The sequence below is a fragment of the Rattus norvegicus genome, chromosome 10 (genome assembly GCF_036323735.1).
Source record: "Rattus norvegicus strain BN/NHsdMcwi chromosome 10, GRCr8, whole genome shotgun sequence".
In the NCBI taxonomy this organism is placed as follows: domain Eukaryota; kingdom Metazoa; phylum Chordata; class Mammalia; order Rodentia; family Muridae; genus Rattus; species Rattus norvegicus.
In genome coordinates, this window is record NC_086028.1 from 45,426,770 (window position 1) to 45,449,737 (window position 22,968).

The 22,968-nt window shown below is 48.9% G+C and overlaps 1 protein-coding gene across 5 annotated transcripts in view; it reads left to right on the forward strand.

Moving 5' to 3' along the window:
- Rai1 (retinoic acid induced 1) overlaps positions 1-22,968 on the forward strand; it is a 95,000-nt gene that overhangs the window by 14,022 nt on the left and 58,010 nt on the right. For 2 of the 5 annotated variants that reach the window (XM_063269004.1, XM_039085953.2), the window contains exon 2: positions 20,818-20,947. The exons of 1 other annotated variant lie outside the window; for it this stretch is intronic. The gene's annotated coding sequence lies outside the window, so the exon portion shown is untranslated. Of the gene's footprint in view, positions 16,355-20,657; positions 20,948-22,968 lie in introns of those variants that run through there. 2 more of the 5 variants (XM_063269005.1, NM_001271207.1) reach the window with 2 other exon arrangements.

Sequence of the window (22,968 nt, forward strand, 5' to 3'; positions counted from 1 at the left end):
GATGAGTTTGTGTTCATGCATAAGTGGATGCTGTCTAGTGGCTATAGATCTGTGTTTATGGTGGGGACCAGTTATGGTTGGTGGATTCTCCTGGGTGTGCTCAGTTTGTGTGCATGTGTGCCCCTTGGAGTGAAGCACCTCTGCTTTGCCACCATGCTTTACCCTCAGCCTCTTTGTTGTTAGTCTTAGTGTTTCAGAGCAGGCTTTGAACTGCCAATCTATCTGCCTCCATTTCCCAAGTGCTGCACCACCATATCACTTGTCACTATTGGGCAGTGGCCACAAGCAGAGTTGCTCTTGAAGGGCATTTGTCCTTATGTCCTGGGATTTCTGGGTGTCTGGCCATCTTTGGTGACCTCAGTGTAGCTGGACCATGGATCCAGGAAGGGCTGCTATGGTGGTTGAGGGTCATTTAACCTTCTTTTGGCAGAACTGGGTCTTCCTATTCTGTGGTGCCAAAACCAGAGGATGTTGGGGTAGGGTCACAGTGGTTCAGGCCCATTTTTCATAGATGGAGAAACTGAGGTCTGGAGGGACACATAGCTTTTTAACGTCCAAGCCAGGTGCAGAACATGTTCACTGTGGGGCTCAGTTCTGAGGCAGCCCTTGCTCCTTGCATGGGCCTCCATACCTTTTCTGGAACACAGTAGGTGTGCCTCTGGCCCTGTTGGTTCCTTTCAGGGCTGCTGGTGGCAGACTAGAGCATGGAGATCTGTATGGTCAAAACAGGGCTGGGGTTTGTTATGGAGTACTAACCAGGACTCAAACAGCAAGGAGTGATGGGAGCTCTGCATCCTGATGCCCATTCCTTTCCTTTAGTAGCTACTATCCCTGTGGCGTCAAATACTTTTGCAGAACAGCTGGTAGCTGTGGGATGGGCTAACCTTCTGATCAGGGGGAAGGGTGTTGAGTCTTTTCTCTAGGCCTGCTCAGTTCAGTTGAGAAAGGGCAGCAGTCTAGAACCCAGGTCCCCTTGGCTCTGACTAGGAGGCAGGAAAGGCCACAAAAGAACTGGGTTTTCTTTGCCATTGTGGCTGTTTGTAGCAATAATATATTTCATCTGGTAAACAGCTGTGTGTGGCAGACTGATTCTGTGCAGCCACTAAAATTATCTGTTGTCTCTATGAGCCCTGCTCATAATGAGGGATGGCCAGGATAAGAGACTATAATTGAGGAGCCTGCCTACCTGTGTTGTCATGCACTCATGCATTCATGTGTGAGAATGCACCTTGGTCACAAGCCAAGGGAGAGGCCAAGAAAGGTGCAGTACTTCTCATGGAAACAGGAGTCCTAGGCTAGGATAGGGGCTAATCTGGCCACTGTGGAAAGGCACAGTTAGTCAGAGCCACTGATTGCCGTGCAGTCACAGGCAGAAAACTGCCTACCTTCTATACTATACTATACTATACTGTACTATACTATACTATAGGATCTATAGACTCTTCACGGTGGTCAGAGAGAGTCTTCTTTCCCTGCTCTTCCTCTCCACCCACAGATTCAGTGTCTCTTGGCTATAGCTTCCTTTGGAATTCACCAGGCTCTGTCCCAGGGGATGCCTACAGCCACAGCACAGTGTAGCACAGCGCAGCTGCTTCAGGACCACCTGCCATCTCTTCTTAGCCCTTTTGCTATCACATCTGCCTAACCTGGGCTGAAGAAAGCACTCAAGAGATGAAATCAGAGGTTAGGCCCTGTTTCCTCCCTCCTGTTGCAGACAGCATTCAGTATTAATGCATTCATTCATTTATTCATATGTCTAGTATTTTTGAATACCTGTTAATGACCAGATACAGCTACCCTGCTACATGTATGTTGGCCCAAGGGGTCCTCCTGTCACATGCAGCCCACAAACCTAATTCCTATTGTTTTTGTTTGGTTTTAGTATTTTTGAAACAGGGTCTCAGTGTCATCAGGATGGCTTGGAATTCATTATGTAGCCCAGGCTGGTCTTCAATCATGGTCGTCTTCCTGCTTTAGTCTCCCAAGTGCTGGGATTACAGGCATGAACAACCAGCTGCTTCATACTTATCTTGAAGTCTGCCCATTGGTTAGGAAGTGGAGTAAATGCTTCAGCGATTCGTCTGAGATTTCCAATTTCACCACCCTAGATGGGTGAAGCTTTCCTCACCATCTCTCTTACTGTTCCTCTTGGCTGCGCCCCATATGGTAGTAGGGCTTCCTGGTTATGAGCCCTGGCTGAAGTTCAAATCCTTATTGTGGCTTTAAAAAACAAAGAATCACATAGTGGTGGAGGTGTCACTTGGGAGGCAGAGGCAGAGGCAGAGGCAGGTGGATCTCTGAGTCAGAGGACCAACCCAGACTACAGAGCTCTTTCTAAGGCTACCAGAGCCGTACAGGGAAACCTGTCTCAAACAAAACAAAACGAAAAGATGTTCAGTGGGTAGGGTGCTGGCTACTAAGCCTGAAAACCTATCTGAATTTGAATCCCTAGAACTTACATGGTGGAAAAAAAGAACTGGCCCCTGCGGTTGTCCTCTAACTTGCACAAGGGTCACCCCTCCCCCAAATGTAAGCAAAATAGATGATGCTTTTCTCCACTCCCACCCCCACCCCACCCCACTGAATCCCTTTCTGTTCACTCCTAACCCATTTCTTCTTCCCTCCTAGTCTTCTGTGCCCTCTGAGCCAGAATCCTCAAGCATAAGCAGTCCACGTGGGGAAAGCCTGCCTGGGCCTGCCTCTGTGGGCAATGTTGAGGGCTCAGAGGGAAGTTAGAAAGGAATACTACTCTGCTGTGAAAAACCTGGTGTATGTGTAGGGTTTGAAGTTCCGCTTCTTGTCTCAGCTTGGAGTGTTGGATGAGAGATAAACAGAGGAAACAGTCCCAAGTAGAGAAATAGCTGGAGCAAGGGCCTGGCTGGGCAGGACAAAATGCTTGCTCACTTGAGGGTAGAGAGGCTTGAATCTAGAAAGGTGAGCAGGAGTCTCTCTCCCCTGCTTAGCAGTCTTCAGCAGCACCCTATTCAGGCTGCCTGGTCACCACTGGCAATCGACACTGCAGGTATTTATCAGGGTCTATTGTGCGCAGGGACCCAGGAGTCATGGCTGTGTCTGTGTTTGGTGGTAATGGGCCCTGGTGGGTAAGCCTCTTCAAGGTGGCTAGAGTCCTAACATGCCTGGTCTTTAGATAGACATTAACCCCACCCTTGTCTTTGTCCCCAGATGTCCTTGCCAGTAAATGGGCAGGCTGCCGGGGTCACTAGGTGGCATCACAGCCAGCCAGCCAGTGTACTCTGATTAATGAGGTGGTAGGAATCTGGAAGGATGTCTCTACTGGCTCATCTCAGGATCCTGTCCTGACTGTCCAGGGAACATTGTGCAGCTCATGTCACCCTGTAGGTTGAATATTTCCTGTACCTGAAGCTCTTAGTGCTTTATAGCTTGTTACCATCTTGAGGTGAATCCTGCTATTTTGTAACTCTGGCACATAGGACCACTGAAGCTATTGGGGAGAAGCAGAATGCCCAGAGTCACTCATCCATTAGAATGGACTTCAGATCCAGGCCTGTAGTTTCTCTTAAACTAGGGTTCTGGAGGTGGGACATATCCGGTGCTCAATAAATGTTACCTGGATGACTAGGTAGTGAGCATTGCACTTTCCTTCCCGGCTTGCTATTGCAGGAATTGGGTAGCCAACAAGCAAACTTGAAGGCTCAGAGCTTCCATGCAGAGGAGAGTTCCCTGGAGACTGGGTGGGGTCCAATCTGCTTCATGTACCATGTACCATGGAGGTACAGTGAGATAGGGCTGGTTTCTGATCAAGCCCATAAACGTAAAGAACTGTTTGACTGCATGCTTCTAACAACTGGAGAAGGGACATGCCTTCTAACTTTATAAAATGGAGGCCCAGCTACAGCTCAGAAAGCAGTGAGCTGTGCTTCTGGGGCTCGGTGATGGGGACAGTGATTGTTATGACTCCAGGCTTTGTTGGGCACATACTATTCATGTTGGAGACATATAAGTGCTAGGATTTTGGTCACACCTCCATTTTATAGGTTGAAAGCCATTAAGATCATAGAGTTGGGGGGGTTGGGGATTTAGCTCAGTGGTAGAGCGCTTGCCTTGTAAGCGCAAGGCCCTGGGTTCGGTCCTCAGCTCCAGAAAAAAGGAAAAAAAAAAGATCATAGAGTTGGGTCTTACAGTTTTCTTGATACATTTTATTTATTGTATGTATACATGTACGTATGTATCTATGTATCTGTGTATTCATGTGTGTGGAGGTCGGAGGACAACCTGTGAGAGTTGGTTCTCTATTCTACTGTGGGGGTTCTAAGAAGGCATGGCAGCACCTTTACCCACTGAGTCAGTCTGAAGGCCATGCTGGGTCTTTGAAATTGCAGTGACTTTTTTCTTTGTTCCTTGCTGCTTCCCAGACCTCTTACACTCGTGGCCCTCTGTGATTTATGGAAGGCCTCATTTTTTTTTGAAAGTCTGCGCATGACATCTTGGTGTAGAGTCTTATATATATTCTTCTGTGGCTCTTTGACCTCCCTGGCAAAGCTGTCCCTAGAAGCACTGAACTGGCTGGCAGTCAGCCCAGTTCCTCAGAACACAGCCAACTGAATGGACCAGGGTCCAGTCTGGATGGGTGGTTGTATCCAAGCTTGGTGGACAGTCAAGGCCTGATCAGCATTGAGGTGTGTAGGAACCTGGGATTAGCAAGTTTCATGTTGGCCAATTTCTTTCATGCTGTGTGAGTCTCTGGACTATAGCCTTCAAGTGTCTTAAATGGAAAGTAGAGACATAGAGTGGGGTCTAAGCACAATGCTACTATGAATATTAAAAGAACCTTTTACTTCAAGCCCTCTGGTCTATAGCAAATTCTGCTCTTTTATGATAGGAATATAGCTAGGACTGTATTTACTCAGTGGCTTTGGCCTGTTCTGGCCTTGTCAAGCAAAACACTTCATAGCTAGGGTAGGATTCCTTCCTTCAAAGGTCATGGCTACTGCACAGTGAGAGGGAGCCTCCTTACTACCCTGTGTGTATGGGTTTTGTTTTGAACACATGAGCTGTGGAGGGTGGGTCTATAGTTCTTCCTCCTACCCCAGCTCCAGGGCCTTAACTGTATAACTAGCTGTCCTGGAACTTGCAAAGCTCCTCCTGCTTCTCTGCCTCTAGAGTGCTGGGATTAAAGGCTTGTGTCAGAACACTGGACACCACCTTAGTTTTTGAGACACCATTTCTCATTTAACCTGAAGATTGTTTAATAAACTAGGTTGGCTGGCCAGCACACTCCTGGGATCTTGTCTCTCTCTTTCTGCTCTGGGATTCTAAGTATATACCACCATGACTGGCTTATTACATGCATGTTAAGGATCCAACTTTAGTTTCTTTCTTTTTTTTTTTTAAAGATTTATTTATTTATATGAGCAGACTGTAGCTGTTTTCAGACACACCAGAATCCATTACAGATGGTTGTGAGCCAATGTGGTTGCTGGAAATTGAACTCAGGACCTCTGGAAGAGCAGTCAGTGCTCTTAACCACTGAGCCATCTCTCCAAGCCCCCAAATTTAGTTTCTTATGCTTGCAAATCGAATACTTTAATCATTAACAGATCTCCTTAGCCCCAAGTGTCTTAATCTTCCCTCCACTGTTGTGATGAACTATCTGACAAAAACAATTTGAGGGAGAAAAAGTTTAATCAGACTCACTGTTCATGACTTCCCTACCATGAGCCTGGTCACATTCTACCCACAGATAAGGATTAGAAAGCAGCATGTTAGCACACACCTAAATCAGAGGCTGGCTGATTTCTGTGAGCTCAAGACCAGCTTGATCTCTATGGAGAGTTCTAGAACAATCAGGGCTTCATAGTGAGGATTCCTGCCCAGGAAAGCCTCATTTACAATTGGGATGGCGTTTTCTGTATGAGTCAACCTGATGAAGATGAGCTCTGCAGGCTTGCTCAGAGGCCTGCCTCCTAAGTGAGTCTAGATGGTCGTCTTGACAGTGAACATTATCTGTTTCAGTAGTCTCACTTTCTACCCTAGGCTGGCTCACGCTGCAGTCCTTTTGCCTCAGTCTCCTGAGTGTAAGTATGAGTCACCACACTTGACTAGTGAAGATTGAACCTGGGCCTCAAACTGCTAGAGAAGCCCTGTACCACCGAACTGCAACCCCAGCCTTGTTTTCCTTTTTGTCTGTTTGTTTTGTTTTTATAGCAGGATCTCACTATGTAACTTTGGCTCTCCTAGAACTTACTATGTAGACCAGGCTTGCCTCAAACTCATAGAAATCCACTTGCTTTTTGCCTCCTGAGTGCTGGGAATAAAGTCATTCACTATTAAACTCGATTCCTTTTTGAGTTTTCATTTTGAGATGATCTCACTCTGTAGCCCATGCTGGGCTTCCATTTGTGATCCTCCTGCCTTGGTCTCCTAAGTACAGGAAGCACCAGACCTTTATTGGGCCTGGCCAGCAAAGATGGGGCAAAGTGACAGATAACGGGATGAAGGGGGACACTCTGGTCTTTAGTTCATGGGAGCACTAGTGCCCTGAGTTGAAGGCAAGGAGAGCATGCTGAGGTAGAAGATAAGGTAGCAGGCTGGGCCAAGTCTGGTGTGGAAAAGCAGTGGAGAAGACCCTGTATGCACAGTGACATGGGAATCAGAGAGCCACGGGCCTAAGCAGTGTCCTGGCTGACATTAGGGTGGGGCTGGATATCAGAGGGCAGTAAGGACCAGCTATTACCTATCAGCAAACTCTTATTTGGGAGGCATATGCTAAGAAGAGGTGTATATATTCCTCTCTAGTTTTTTCTTCATCTCAAGAGACTTCAAAGGCCACCTCCTGTCTTGAGTGGCAGGGTTGTGATTCACTCACAAGTAAGATATTTGTGGACCTGTGGCCTATTCCCCGGGGCAGGATGTACTGTGGCCTGATGGAGTTTCTGACAGGGTGGAGACACCATGAGGTGGACAGTGAGTAAGCCAGTTGAGTGTAGTCCAGAGCATATCAGAAGAGCAGACGTGGAAGTGAAAGGGAGAGCACAGGGGGCCATGGCGTTTGCAGGTTGAAATTGGGGAGCCAGAGAAGGTATACTGAGATCGCAGCAGATGAGCTGAGACTCAGGGCAGGAAGAACAGTGGAGGTGGTGGGGAGCCGCAGCGCAAGGCTCTTTGGTAGGAGTCTGTTTTGTGAATTGCAGTTTTGAGAACATCAGGCAGACAGTGTGGCCAGAAGGGAGTGAGAATGTTGAGCTGTCTGGGGAGCTCCAGGTCCCTAAGGAGTTAAGGAGTTACATTCCAGGATGCAGTTCATTAGAGATTCTGGAGGCTATCGGTTGGGTCCCCACCAACATCTCCAAGAAACATACTTGGGTGCTCCAGGCTTCCCAGGCCTGGCTCTTCCTAATTCATACAGGGTGAGAGCCAGAAGCAGGAAGGTAAGGCGGGGTGGGTGGGAGTTGGAGTGTGGAGTGGAGGGTACAGACTAGCTCCCAGCCAGCTCCCACACTCTGGGATCATCACCATGTGACAGCAAAGCCTGCTGAGGAGGGCCTGCATACTAGCACCCTGCTAAGAAGCCCTGAGCAGGTGGTAGCTGCTTGCGCCTCAGGGGAACAGACTAGACTTGGAACAGAGACTGGCTGGTCTCTTGTCCTTGGGAAAGATACTCCTCCCACTCCATGCCTTAGCCTATCGAAAGGCTGGACTGCCTGAGTCTAGTAGCACCTGACCATTGTGCCTCTTGAACATATCACAGACTTGCCCTTTCATTTCCAGAGGTAGGGAAACAGAGCTAAGTAAGTGGCCACAGGCTCCTTTGAAGATACAAGGGCAACACTGGCCTCATCAGAGACAGAGCCCCCTTAGAAACTGTGCATCTAGCAGGCATAGACCTTTGTGGTCATTTTCTCAAGAGACCCAGGTCTCCTAGGTCACTCAGCAAGTTCTCTGCTCAGTGGCCAGCCAGGACCCAGGGTAGTTGCATATGCCTTTAATCCTGCAGAGGCCAGTGGATCTCTGTGATTTTCAGGTCATCCTGGTCTACATAAGTGAGTTCCAAGCCAGCCAGTGCTACATAGCATGACTCTGTCTTTAAAAGGGAAAAAAAAAAAAAAGAGCCAGCCTGCTGCTCCAGCTCTCCCAGGGAGTCCTTGTGTGCATGGGAGAGGAGGGGGTCTTATTTCCTTCTCCATTTTCCCATCCCCTCCCCAGATCCCTTCTCTCCATCACACGGTTTGTTTGGAGAATGACTCACAGGAATGCAGCAAAATCCTGAGTGTGGTGTACTGGAAACCTCTCTAGGGGAAACAAGGATGGGGGAGGGGCCTGAGAGGCCTGGGACAGGGAGCTCTGGGCTGAGAGGAGGCCCTTCTTCCAGCCCCTGTCCTACCAGGTCTGTTTTCCCACTGCCACACATTTCCAGGTTAAGCATCTTTGCGCGGGATGCACAGCAGGTGACTAACAAGCACCCATTGGCATCCAGTGTGAACCAAATCAGACCCTTTCTTTCTTCCTCCTCGCCCCAATGTAGATGGAACTGATTATCACACAGCTAAGAGCTGCTGCTAGGCTCTGCCAGAGTCAGGCTGGGGTGGAGGGACCTGTAATCTACCTCCTCTTACCAAGCATATACAAAACCATGCTTCTCAGGTATGACCTTTGAAACCATGGGATGATGAGGGACTGCTACTTGTGGCAGAAGAGCTCAGTATGCCTGGGAAGGCACAGCAGTTGGAGGGCATATAGAACTGGTGAACAGGCCAGCAGGCTACATCAAGCAGCAGTAGCAATAGGGGAAACATGGGTTTTCCTGGAATTCACTGTCCCCAGAACCACACTTTTAAGGCCCTCAGATGGTGGTCCTGCAGGTGTATAACCCTGTGTGATCACATCCATGCTTCCTATAGAAATGACATTTGGACTTTATGTGACCTCTCCTGGATTTTTCACGGATGTCTGTCATGTTGCAAATTTTATTGGGAACTGCCCAGTTACCAAGTTGAGCTGCAATTCTGTGCTCGGGTGCTGAGGACATCAGTGAATGAGATAGTGTCCCCTAGGACTTCCATTTCAGCTGGAGAGAAGGCAGCAAACAGATGTGTCAAGTGGTGAGTGTTGGAGAGAAAAAGAAAGCAGATGTATAAGAACAGAGTAATTATAAGTGTACTCCAGGAGAGGGGGGGTGGCACAAAGACCCTGGGGGATTACACTGGTGTGCATGAGGCACCACAAAGAGGCTAATGTGACTGAAGCAGGGGAAACTGGCAGAGAAGGGAGGAGAGGAGGCAAGTGGACTTGGAATGTCATCCAACATGCAGAGCGAGTAACACATAGGGGAGCATGAGGTATAGCAGGAGTTTGCTTTTAAGTTTTATGAGAGATGGGGGCCCTGGAAGGTTCTGAGTAAGCAAGGAAACAGTATGACTTCTGTTAAGTTGATTGTGTGGTTGCCATAAAGTCTTTGAAAGAGGCAGAGAGGTCAAGAGGAGGCCGTACACTAGTAGTGGGGGTGGGGAGTGGTGTCACTACAATTGAGCAAATCATGGTGTAAAAAAATCTCCATGGAGTCAGATGCTGTGCATGCCTATAATCTAAGCACTCAGGAGACTAAGCAGGGAGGATCAGGAGTTCAAGGTCCTCAGCTGCATTTCCCCTAAACTAACCAATCAACAAACAGAAAAAAGCAAGCCCCCTTTACTTGCAAAGATCAAGTGTAAGTAAAGCCTTGGGAACACTATAGAAATAGTGACTACATTCTACTTGGTGAAAAAAGGAATTTAAAAGTATACGTCAGGGGTTGGGGATTTGGCTCAGTGGTAGAGCACTTGCCTAGCAAGCGCAAGGCCCTGGGTTCGGTCCCCAGCTCCGAAAAAAAAGAAAAAAAAATACTAGTGTTGAAGCTGGGCATGGGGACATACACTTTGATCCTAGCACTTGGGAGGCAGATCTCTGACTTTGAGGTCAGCCTGTCTATATAGTGACTTCCGGGACAACCAGGGATATGTAGAGAGACCCTGTCTCAAACAAAACAAAACAAAAAACAAAAATGCAAAACAAACAATAAACAACAATGCTGTGGTCAGGTGTGGTAGTGTATGCCTTTAATCCTAGCACTTGCGGGGCAGAGGCAGGCTGATCTTTGGGTTCTAGGCCAGCCAGGGATTGATTGGTAGTGAGATTCTGTCTCAAACATCTCAAACCAACCAACCAGCCAGTGCTGGATGTGAAAGGCCATAGAAATGTCTAGGGAAACATGATAGGATAGTACTTATGATCTCATAGCAGCCATGGTGACCTGAGTATGACCTCCTCAAGATCAAGCCAGTTAATATTCTAGTGTGGAAGGGGAAGAACTCATGAGCCCCCACCCCCACTGAGGAGCTACTGACAATGGCTCCAGGAGGAGGGAGACTGAGTTTTCTTTAAGGGCATGGCCCTCTGGTAGGTCACCCAAGCTCCAGTGTATGGCCCCAACAACTATGAGTATATTTGGCCAGCACACATTTGACTACTTATTTTAAAACAACAACAAAACCCCCACAAAGTTGGTACTGAGTCAGAAGATAGGGATAAATCTTAGAATTAAGACGAGAAATAGGATGAACATCATTAAAACACAGTTTAAGGAATCCCCAAAGAATGAATAAAAATATTTAAAAAAAAAAAGAACAAAGGGGGTTAAAATTAATGAGTGCAAGTGTATCTGACTTTGCATTATATGCCCTGGTTTTATCTATATATATATTTGTGACTGTATTTATAAGATTTTAAATAAAGAAATTCCATCAAAAGGCAAAAAGAGAAAAAGGTCCAGAACAGATAAGTGTATGGAGTGCTGGTGACCTTGGCTGGGCTAGGGGAGGGAAGAGAGCTAGACTACCACCAGGACAGCATCCTGAATAAGATGGCCGGACTGGTTGAGCAACTCTGTGGATGAACCAAGCCCCTCTGGACTTGTGAATTTTAAGTCAAGTGCTGGAGAACAAACCCAGAGTCTCATGAAAACTGGAAAACTGCACAATGTGTTTTTTCACTGTTACATTTCAGCTCTCAAAGAAGTGAGGTTTCTAATATGTGAATGATGTCATAGTTGAAGATATTTTAGAGATAGAAATTTCTAACTCAAATTGAAGCACATAGAAGAAGTGATCAGGAAGAATCTACAGAAATTCATAGAGTGAAGGAAGCTGGGAACTTTTGTTTTCTTTCTGCTTTGTGCATTTACCCCTTTCTTTAAAAATTAAAAGTAGGTATTCCTCTAGAAAAACAAATAAATATTCTATATTCTGAGGAGGAGTCTAGCTTCTCATCCAGTCAGCTATGTGGGATCCTAGAGCAGTAGCGTTTGCACTGGCCCAGCTCTGGCCTTCTGGAACCCATTCCTGCCCATTGGCTGTGGGGGAGTCCCACGACCCAGCTGCCAGCAGTCCTCTGGTAGTGCCCCAGCTACAGGCGGCTGCAGCTTTCTCTGCGTGCATGGCTTCTTCCGCAGGCCACTCACACCACAGTTGCCGCTTGTACCTTCCATTTCTGGGCAGCTCGGCCTGTAAGCAGGCTCTGCCTTATTTGGAGGTAGAATCTCGCCCTGGCTGCCACCTTTCTCAGCTTGAGCCCCTTTGAACCCCAGTTCCTGGCCTGATCAAAGGGCCCCTCAAATGCCATTTGGAGGTCATGAAAAGACAGACACTGTAGCCCAGGGCATGTATTGGTGGTCACTCTTCATGGGACCAAGTGTAGGAGCTTTTGATTTGAAAGCACAGTGAAGCAGTTTCCAGTCCCAGTCTTCAGAGCATCACCAGGAAACTGGAATTCCATACTGAGCTTGCATGGAAGACCCAGACCTCACAGAGCAGGAGGAAAGGACTGTTGTCAGGAGTGACATGTCATGGCCGACTCCATGGAGATGAGTTTCTGTTCATCCTTTACACAAGGATCCCTGTTCTTCCCATTTTAAAGGAAAAGAAACTAAGGCTTAGGAGCACGACAAACTTCAGCCTCCACACTCTCAGATTTGGAGAATTATATGAACTTCTCATTACTATTACGTGTACTTGAGATAGGTGACTTCAATAGAGGTCTGTTTTGGGCTCACAGTTTTGGAAGTATGGGGTCCAAACAGCCCTGCACAGCCCTGGCGTACCACATCCTGATGGCAGTGTGAGTATCTCTGACTCTGGTCTGTCTCCTTTCTCTGGAAAGTCACGGGAGACTTCTATTCCAGTGACCTAATCAAGCCTAACACTTCTCAAAGGCTCTGCCTCCAAAGGCCACGGACAATCAGGTTTCTATCTCCTCACATGATTGATAGGTGCCTTAGTTACTTTTCTATTGCTGTGGAGAGTACCGTGCATGTCCTATGTCTTTCTTCTGTTCTCCAAGCTGCAGTTTCTAATTGCTCCAGATGACTGGACATACGACGTAAAAGATTGCTGTAAAGTCCTAGGTGGGATGTGTTGCTGAGTGGACATTCTGCTCTGTATGCCCCCCCCCTTTTTTTAAAATTTACACACTTGTATCATAGCAGAGTGGGCTCTCTCTTTCCACCTTGTGAGTCCTGGATTGAGCCCAGGTCACCAGGTTTGCCACCAGACAGACACCTTTGCTTGCTGGCCATCTCACCGGCCTTTTCTCTGACACAACCACATAAACTCAGGCAGGGGTTCCGGGGGAAATCTAGTTTCTGGGCAGAAAACTAGAACAGACATTCTTCCTGGTCTTTCTTCTCTCCCCAGATTTGTGGTAGGTATCCACACAGCTGACTGTATAGTCCTCTCCAGGGACTCTGACCTTCTGGGGACAGATTCTTCTAGTAGTTCTGGGAACTGAACCCAGGACCTTGAACATGCCAAACCAAGGGTCAGGTTTCTGTATTTGTTGTTTGATTTTTTTCCAATATGGTCTTGCAGTATAGCCTAGACTGACCTAGCACTGGCAATCCTGCCTCTGCATTCTGAGGGCTGACATGACAGGCCACATCAGGGTCAGTTTTGATTAGAACATCCATCTCTCCTTCCCAGAGGTAATCTAATATCTTTGCAGGTTCAGATAGCTCTCTGGCCTACTCCTAGATTCATCCAGTCCTTTAGAGAAGCTGAATGGGCTATTCTAAGTAGGCTTGTGGGGGTTCTTCACCTTCTCCTTGTCCTCTTAGTCCCCCAGAGTCCTCACTGCCCTGAAGTCCATGGGTGTAGCATGCCTGTTACCACACATCAAAGGAGGCTAGATGTCCAGAGCTATCCAGAGATGGCCAAAAGTCAAGGAGCCTAAGGGTCAGATGTTTGACACCTGTGTGTGTGTGTGTGTGTGTGTGCGCGCGCGCGCGCCTTAGTTACTTTTCTATTGCTATAGAACATGTTATACTATTTTATTTATTGACAGAGTCTCACTTTACAGCCCAGGCTGGCCTCAGACTTGTAGCAGACTTGTAGCAGCAGTCCTCCTGCCTTGACCTCCCAAGTGCTGAAATTACAGGGGTTTGCCATCATACCATGCTGCTACATATTTTTAAAAAATGATTTATGTGTTGTATATAGGTAGACTCCTTTCTGTCTCTTCGAGTAACAGTGTTTCCACCTTGAGGCTTCTGTTTGCAGCCTGCAACTGTTTGACATGGCTGGCCCCAGGTCTCTTGCACTCTTGTGAGATGAGTTTGGCTGTACCATCTCTTTAAGTTCTTTCCAAGTCCTCCCCCTATCAAAAGATAAAAAGTGTGTGACTTCTGTCAGGCATTTGAGAAGGCATAGCATCTCAGACTTTGGTTTTCCTTAGTTCCTTGGGTCCTGAAGGAGAGGCAGAGGTAGGCATTCACACTGTACTCATTCTTGGGCACTTGGGGTTGAGTAACGGTGTCCAGGTGAGGGGCAGCTATTATGGTAGCCCAGCCCAGCCCAACATAGGTGGTATATACACATGCTTACTTCTGAGTACATGAGGGCTTGACAGTGCCTTCCTGATACAGGCACTCAACTTTTCTTCTAGTCCAGGGCCTGACTGAATTTCTGGAAACTTCCAAACTTATTATTTAGAGGTCAGTGCCTGTAGGTGAAGTCTAGAGGTGGAGAAAGAAGCTGTTTGGGCTATAAGGGGAAAGAGAAGGTCTGGTCAGCTGGAAATGAAGACCAAATAAGTGAGGAAGGAAGGAGAGTGAGAGCCAGTGAAAGGGAGAGGAAGACGGGGAGCAGAGAAAGAAGGGGGACAGAACCATGGCATAAGTGTCAGAGTGGACGCCTCAAGGGCTTTCTGTTAACCAAGGCAGGGCGCCCCTTCTGGATTCTCTGCATATCCTTAGGTTTGGGTTCCAGATATAGTAAAGGCCTATGTGGTCTGGTGAGGCTATCCTCTGAGTCTGGCCATGATGACAGCCCAAATGGTTTCCTCTTTTGCCTCTGGGCCTCTGCAGCCACTGGCATCAAGCAAATAAGTTTGGAGGCTTCTAGAAGTTCACTCAGGCCTGTGATAGAAAAGTTGAGCACCTGTACCATGGTACTTCTAAGACCCTAAAAATGGAGAGAGGAGCTTAGACTGCCCAGGAAGCAACTGCAGGAGTTCAGAAGTGATGCTTTAGCTGCCTCTAGGGTTCCTCGGGGATTAGCGTATGAGACTATTTTAGGTTTTGCCCTGTGTGAACCTATAGTGGTGTTGACTGCCTCTGGTGATGTCATATAGGCTAGGGAAGAAGGTTGGACAGACAGGCACATGGTAGGGAGAACCACAGATGTATGAGATCAGAGTCAGCAGAGAGGAAAGGCTGCTGGAGATAGCCTGGTCTGCATTTTCACTTACATCAGTGATCCCAGCCCAGGGCAGAGGCAGAGATGCATTTCTGTTCCTAAGTGGGAGCAGTGGACATCTGGGCAGCTTTCTGCCTTGCTTTTGCCAGCACCAACCCTAGACACCCAACTGGTTTTCTGATCTTCACTGTCAGCTTGTGGGATCTGAGGAGAGAAGTGGGCTGGGAACCATATGAACTGCTTGAAAATACCTCACAAATTAGGAATTGGGATGCTTTCATTCTCAATGGTATTGCCACTAGATGAGACACAAAGCTCTTTGCTTTAAAAAAAGAAATGTATTCTCTGCATTCCTCCTCTAGAGAGTGCTACTCGGCAGAAGGTTCTAATGTGAACAGAAAGGTACAGGCTGGCAGTGAATGCCACCCCCAGGCAGGCAGGGTTATCTGTTGCTCACTGCCGTCTCCCTAGCACATTAACTATACCTGTCATGCAAGGAATACTCCACAGGTACATGGTAAAGCAGAGCTATAGCAGTCGATTAGCTTTGTTGGTTTAAGAATACATCAGATCTACAAGGAGGGAGGTCTGACAGCTGACCTGGGTTGACATACTCATAAAATGATGATATTGAAGCTCAGAGGTGGGTGGGAAAGTAACAGGTTGCCCATGTTGGACCCAGGCAGAAGACTATTCATTCAGAGGACAATCAATGAATGAGAGACCTCTTTGGCATGATGAAGTTAGCAGATGACAATGAGGGTGATTAACAGGTGGAAGGGGCATCACGGAGGCTGAGGCTGCTACCTCCTGAGGGATCGTTTCTCCATGCTCTGGTGTCCACAGCATGGACAGCAGGTCACAGAAGCTCTTCGTTAGCTTAGCAGCTCAGCTAGCACCATGAACCTTGCCATCAGACTAAAGCTAGAATGTGACCTAATGCTTGCTGGCCTCCCTACTCCTGCCTTGGCCCTACATTCAGTCTCTTTGTGGCAGCCATGGGTTATAATGAGGACCTAGGGGAGATTATATCCTTCCTATGCTTGAAACACCACAAAGACCTTCCCCCACTCCCACACCCCCATCACGTTCCCTGCAAAACAGAATATCTTAACTGTGGTGTACTATGTCCTATGGGTATGCATTTGTCCTCCTTTGACATACTGAAGGTAGCTACGAGCTCTCCTGCCTCTGGCCTTTGCTTATGATCTCACCTCTAGCTTTTCCTTCAGTTATCTGAATGTTCACTACATAGTCTTTCCAGCTATGTTCTGAGCCTTAAGTCTCCTGGCATTCAGTATAAACACCCAGCCCTCACCCCATTCTCTCAGCCCCTTCCCTGGCTCTATATTTTCGTAACACCCTAAGAGTAACAACTATAGTCAGACACCACATAACATTTCACTCAATAACAGACTGCATGTACCACAGAGATTCCTAAGATTGTCTCCTAGTGTTGTTTGGAGATATGTCTTAGTTTGCGTAAGGACACTGTGATGGCACAAGTGCCTGATGCAGTTCTCAGAATGAACCGTGTTGATTGTACATCATTTACTTCTCCATTCTGTTTCATGCCTGCCTGGGGAGGAAAATGGAATCATTGTCTCATTCCTTGCTGTAGATCTCAGTGCAGAGAGAGCATCGTGTGCCCAGTAAGTACTCAGCACATGTCTACAAACCTGCAGATGAAGACTCTAAAAACAAAACAGAAAATATATACACACACACACAAGTACATGAACACTTTTAAATTTGGTGTTTTGCCTTCTGCATTTGTGTATGAGGTTATCAGATCCTGGAGTTACAGATGGTTGTGAGCTGGCATGTGGATGCTGGGAATCGAACCTGAGACCTGTGGAAGAGCAATCAGTACTCTTAATGCTGAGCCATCTCTTTAGCCCTAGATGAACATTTTTACCACCTGAAAGTTATGTGACATTGGGAAGAGTATCATTGGATGTTAGTGACCCAGTCCCTGAAATGGAGAGGATATAAAGAGATTTAAAATTGCCACCCCTTCTCCAAATAGAATACATGTAAAACATGCCCCACTCCAGCAAAGCAAACAAAAAAAACACCTCAGCCTTGTAGACTTTTAGCCTGAAGTTATCGGCCCAGGGTTGTTTGAACTTGACTTCTGAATCTCAGGGACAGGGTCCATGTCCTTCTCCTCTTCCTAACCCAGTCCTTGGTGGCCTTGTCCTTTGTGTTGTGCCCCCCAGCCCCAGACTTCGTTCCTGCTTAAGTCCCCAGCCTTCCTGTTTTTCTCTAGCTTCTCTCTCACTGTGCAATAGAGCGGCTGTTCAGATAGCCATGGGCAACTATGAGGCAGGCTGGTCAGCTCTCCAGGAGCCCAAGCCACACCTATGGGAAGCACCCATAAAAATAAAACTCTCCCGAACTTAGTAGGGACCACCACTCTGCTGTCCCCAGGCAGGACTTACCTATTGGAATCTGAGGCTCAGGACATGGAAACCCTCCTGCCCTGTAGCCCTATGCCTGGCCATCCCTTACATGAAAATGATTACATGAAACCCGCCTGCCACCACACAGAACCCTGCCAGCAGAGTCTTAGGGAACAAGCCAGAGGCTAGACTCATGCAGTTTAAATGTGAGTTTTGACTTTGTCATTTGATAAATACAGATTGAGTTGCGAGTACCACATGCTAGATACTGTACTGGGCAGAGGTGAATACAGCTTCTCTTGACCTTTCTAGTTAAGAGTTCCTCTGAGCCAACTAGGACCCCTAGAACAAATAAGTACTCCTCTTTTCTTGGGGACAAGTCATGCATCACTGCCTCATTCCTTAGACCCTCCTGGGTCTGTCAAGAGTACTCATGGCTTGGTGACTGAACCCCAAGTTTCTCTAACCCATCACCCTTTTCAGTGGGCTGTCAGTTCATAAAGAAGCCATGGCTGAATCAAGGTTATAAACAGAAGGCCTAGCTAAACTTCACTCATCCACCATCATTCATTACCAAATACTGAATGTCTATCAGGTACCAACCTACCAGTGGAGGACACACCAAACAATACAATTAGGGAAGTTTCTGCCACTTAGAAATGGGAAAGTGTTTCAGGCAGAGGAACCAGCAGGTACAGTAAGAAGGGGCATTGTAATGAAGCCAGAGGAAGGGTATGACATCAAGAAAGTCAGAAGGGCTGGGGCAGGGGGGCTTATGGGGGGTGGAGTGGGGAATGGAGAGGTGACTCAGCAGTTAAGAGCACATGGTGGTCATGCAGAAAACCTGGATTTGGGTTCTAGCACCCACAAGGTGGCTTACAACCATCTGTAACTCCAGTTCCAGGGAATCCAGCACCCTCTTCTGACCTGCACAGGTACCAACCATGTTCAGAGTGCACAGCCATACATGCAGGTACAACACTCATATGCATGAAATAACATGAAATTTTAAAAATATTTATGTTATATTTTATATGTATGAGTGCACTACATGGATGCCTGGTATTTGTGTCTGAACCCTTGAACTGGAGTTACAGATGGTGGTAAGTCTCCATGTGGGTCCTTGGAATTGACTACTCCCCATACCCACTCCCACCTCATCCTCTGGAAGAACAGTCTGGGCCATCTCTCCAGTATCTTCCTCCCTTAAGTTGTTTTTTAATGACAAAATAAAATTTAAGAGTCAGGGAAGAGAGTCAGCCTCAGCCCTCCAGCATGGGCACACACTGTCAGCTGTATGCTCAACTCGTACACCTGGCCTTGTGAGTGATTACATAGAGGAGATAGGTAAGTTAGGAAGCTGTAGGTGAGGATCAAGAGGTCAGTCTATGACTGTTAGTGACTCGATGGTGCCCACAGCAGGCCTTCTGCTTCTCGTGGCTGTCTCAGGACTGAGTGACATAGGGTCCCTGGACAGGTCATTAAAGTCCAAAACTAAGCAGTCCTGCATTTCAAAGGTGAGGAGATTAGACCTTATCCTTTAAGTTTCAACCTTGACAGAGGTCTGCTTTGCTTTCTTTTAAGTGACTAAGGAGGTCCTTATTGCATAATGGGACCAGAGGAAACTCAGAAATGCCAAGCTTAGCTGTAATTGCTGATTCCCTGTAAAGAGAACAAGGGCTCCGGGCAATCACTTGATGAGGAGATCTGTTCTTTACTTTTTGTCTGAGAGGGTCTCAAATATCTCAGCCTCACCTCATACTTGGAATATATCAGATGGCCTTGAACTCCTGCCTTGCCTCTACCTCCTAAGTGCTGGGATTCCAAGTCAGTTAGTTACCTTATGCCCAACCTTGAGTCTGTTTTTAAAGCATCTTTCCATTCCAATGTAGACTAGGGTGACTTTCAAGACTAGGGCCAGGAGGTAGAACAACTGTTGTCATAAACTCCCTCTTAGACCTCACCAGGTTGCAGGGAGAGCTGGAAGAAACACCACCACCTTCACCCTAGCATAGGAGGCACACCATCATGGGCAGGGTGGGATGGGGTATAGGGTCTATGGAGACTTTCGCACCTGCAAGGTGGGGTTTAGAAGTGTCAGCCCCTGGCTCCTAAGTGTGAAAAAGATAGCTCTTTCCCACAGAACAGATAGGTGCCTGAAGAGGAAAAGGTGTAGGAGAATGGGATTGGGTAATTAATCTTGACTTGGAAAACCTGGATGGATACTTGAATGGATGTATAGATTCATTAATGAATGGATGGATGGTTGGATGGATAGAATGGGTGGGCTGGGTGGGTGACTTAGAAAAGGGCTGGCTGGCAAAACTCTCAGTTTGCGTCTATGTAGCATTTCTGTGTTCCCAGGGGTCTGTCTTTAGTGTGGTGGCAGCCCCCACTCCCGCAGGTCCAGCCTCAAAGTCCCAGTCTTCTTTGTTTCATCTTATTCTCTGGGAATCTTCAGGCACTACCTCCCTTGCTGCCCGCCTCGAAGATATATCCTGGGATCAACCAGTGTTGCCCCCTCAAAACCCTGAACTCCTGGGTCTGTAAGTGCTAGGATCTCTGAGGTGCATCTCTGGTGCAATGAAAGGAGGCACGTCATGAAGGTCCCTTCCTACTTGTCTACACCTACACACACACAAACTCCCACACGTCATTCTGTGCCCCAACCCCAGCACTGCTTGTTCGCACCTTAAACAGCTTTTCTGCTCGGTGGGATCCTTCAAGGGCCAGCTTCTGCCTACCAGGTTTCAGACCCTACACTATCACAGGCAGCCTCAGATCCCTGCGTGTGGCCAGTGTACGCACAGGCGCAATGTCCATACTTTCTCAGTCCCTTGGCCCCACACAGCAGCCAGCCCAGTCACAAACAAGCCCATACGAATACACAACGCCCTCGGAACACAGCCCACGCAGGCAGCCCCGCCCACGCAGTCACACTACCACCTATAAACAATCGCACACAAACACCACCCCCACGCAACCACTGCATCACTCAGTCCCGCCGAGACCTACCAGCATGTTCAGAGGCTGGTTTCTAGTTAATCCCCCGCCCCCCATCACCAGCCCGTGACATTCACACGTAGGGCAGAACAGGAATTTATAGCCACACTGATACACGGTCCTGAACGCACAGCCAAGGGCTCACCCGTGGGCTCGTAAGTCACTAGAAAAAATATTAAAGCATTCCCTCCCTTCTAGCTTTGGCACGCGCGCGCGCACGCACAGCACCCCCTTCCCTCCCCGCCCCCACTCGGTCTTTAGGCGCCTAGGAACCTCGCAGCAGTGACCTGGCCACAGCGGTGAGAGCCGCGAGAGCGTCTCCTTGGCGCCCCCTCCTCCCGCTCGCGCCCAGCTTACCACTCCTCCTCCCTGCCCCCTCCCTCTTCTCCCCTCCTCCGCGTCTGGGGCGCGGGCTGCGCGCAGCCAAGCCCCCTTGTCGCGTGCCCCTCCCCGCGCGCGCCCTGCGCCCGCATCGTGCTAGCCCAGTGGACGTGGCCACAAGGCCGTCTCTAATTACCTCCTGTCCCCCCGGCGGCCAGTGAATAATGGCTACTGAGGGCACTCGCAGGCGCTGCTGAGCAGGAAGCGAGGGGCTGGAGAGGCGCGGCGCGCACGGGAGCGCGAAAAGAGAGGAACGAGCCCAGCGCCAGCGCTCGCGGCGCGCAGAGAAAGGAATCGTGTGAGCGCTCACATATTTTTCTCCCAAGGATCTCATCTGGCGGTCGGGTACTGGAAGAAGCGAGGGGAAGAGCGCACCGTTGCAGAGAGACGGCAAGAGAAAAGGGAGACTGCGAGACGCGCCACGCCGGCGCCCCAAGACCCAGGAGGAGCCCGCAGGTATTGTTGGCGGCGAAGCTTTGTGTCTTCGGCGGGCTGCTCCGGGCAAGAGGGCTCCCTGAATCCCGGCCTGCCACCTCGCTCTGACCTGCCGCGAAGTGGGGCTGCTGACGGGGGTCGCCGGGGGCACCCCCTCCCACCGCGCCGCGATCCTTGTTGGAGTTGCGGGTTTGCGTGTTTGGAGGTTTTCCATGTGGGTGGAGGGGATCAGTCTCAAGAGAAGGAATTTCTTTTCTTTCTTTTTTTCTTTCTTTCTTTTTTTAATGGCCGCAGCAGTTAGGTTGTGCTGGGGATTCTCCCCTCCCTTTTGCTCCACAATGCCTTGGTGAGCGGTCACGGCGACCGAGCTACTGGTGGAAGAATTGGGGCTGAGATGTCGCGGCGGGTGGCCGCAGATGGGGATGCTGGAGAAGGAAGGAGTTCACCTCAAGTTCGCAATCTGTATCGGGAAGCTGGTCCGGCCTGGGAGGGCGTTTCGAGCACCGGTCCTACTGTGAGCAACCAGTGAGAAACTTCCCGAGAGTGCCGTCTCCCGGGGGACAGTTCCCTGGCGCCTCTGGGTGCTACTGCTGCCCCTCCTCTCAGCCTTGGAGCGTTTAAGCCCCCTACCCCCACCCCCATTTCCCGGCAGCTTCCGGATCTGGTGGACTGATCGGCTTCAAACACTTCCCTTAGATACCCCTCCCCATTCCCTGTTGCGTTCCCTCTGTCCTGCGCCAGCTAAATCAGCTGAGTGGCCAAGCTGACAATAAAATCTCATGCCTTTGCGGTGAGGGGCAGGGGTCATGACTCAGCCTCTCCTGTGACTGCTGACCCTGAGCCCTAGGCAGGGGAAGGGACTCCCTCTTTCTTCCTTGTTTGGGTTGGAGAGGTTACCACTGGATGGTGTGGAGGGAAGGCGAATAGGGGTGCCCAGCAGGGAGAGTTGGGGTGCACTGGCTGGGCTGTGGATTCTGCCCAACCGGGCTTGACGATTGGCTGGTGCCTTTGGGCACGTAGGAGAACCACTCTAACCTCAGCCTCCTCCCCTCCTGTACAATGCAGGCTAAGAGGTGATCCCGGAGGTGATGTGCTTGTATGACGAAGTGCTTGGCTTCCTGAAATCCACAGCAGACACCACTGCTCTGGTGACCCAGAGATCCGATGCCTGTACTTTTCCTGGGATGAAATGGGGGTGAAGGGCTGCTAAGGGGGGAGGGTGGTAGGAATAGTTCTTTTTCTACACTGGCGCCATGGGAACGGAGGTCTGTCCCAGAGAATTCCTGGGGACTGCAGTCCAGAAAGGGGGAGGGCTTAGCTCCAAGGGGGGGGGGGGATCGTCTGGGTCAGAGCCTTGGCACTGAAAGCTGTCAGATCTTTGGGTTTGTGGAGAGGTGTGGGGCTGGGTGGGCGTTGTGAACCCCAGCTTTGATAGATGACTAGTTGAGCTGCTGGGGGTGGGGGAGTCCAGATACCATAGTAAATAGGCTGTCTGTTGAAGCCAGGGAAGACACCTCTCTCCGTAGAAACACGGTTCTTAGGGGAACAAGGAAGTACCTTTTGGGGTTAGGGAAATGGATTGTTTTTAGAGTGTTCTGGGGCTGTGTCCAGGAACCCGAAGAGTTAACCTTCTCCCTGAAATCTGTCAGTCCCTAAACCACAGAGAAGCATTGTTAGCCCCTCCATGCTAACAGCATGCTACTGCCTGTTAGGAGCTGCAGATCCAGACCGCCTTTCCCTGTTCAAGGCAGCAGCCTCTCTGCCACTAGCTCGACAGGATGCATGCTGGCTCCTCATTTAGGGGGTGCTTGTAGGAAACAAGAGTCAGAGCTTGTGGGTCAAGCAACCGAGCTGTGGCCTTGTGGCTCAAGGGAAAGGTTGGGCCCGGGGCACGGAAACTAGGAGGGATGTCATCCATCATGGGGCTGGGTTTAGGAAGAAGAGCAACCAGACCTTCCTTCCTGACTCTCTGTCTTACCCACACCCACACCTTCACCCCTACAGCCGAAGACCTGGGTCTTTTAGAGTGACTTTCTGACCCC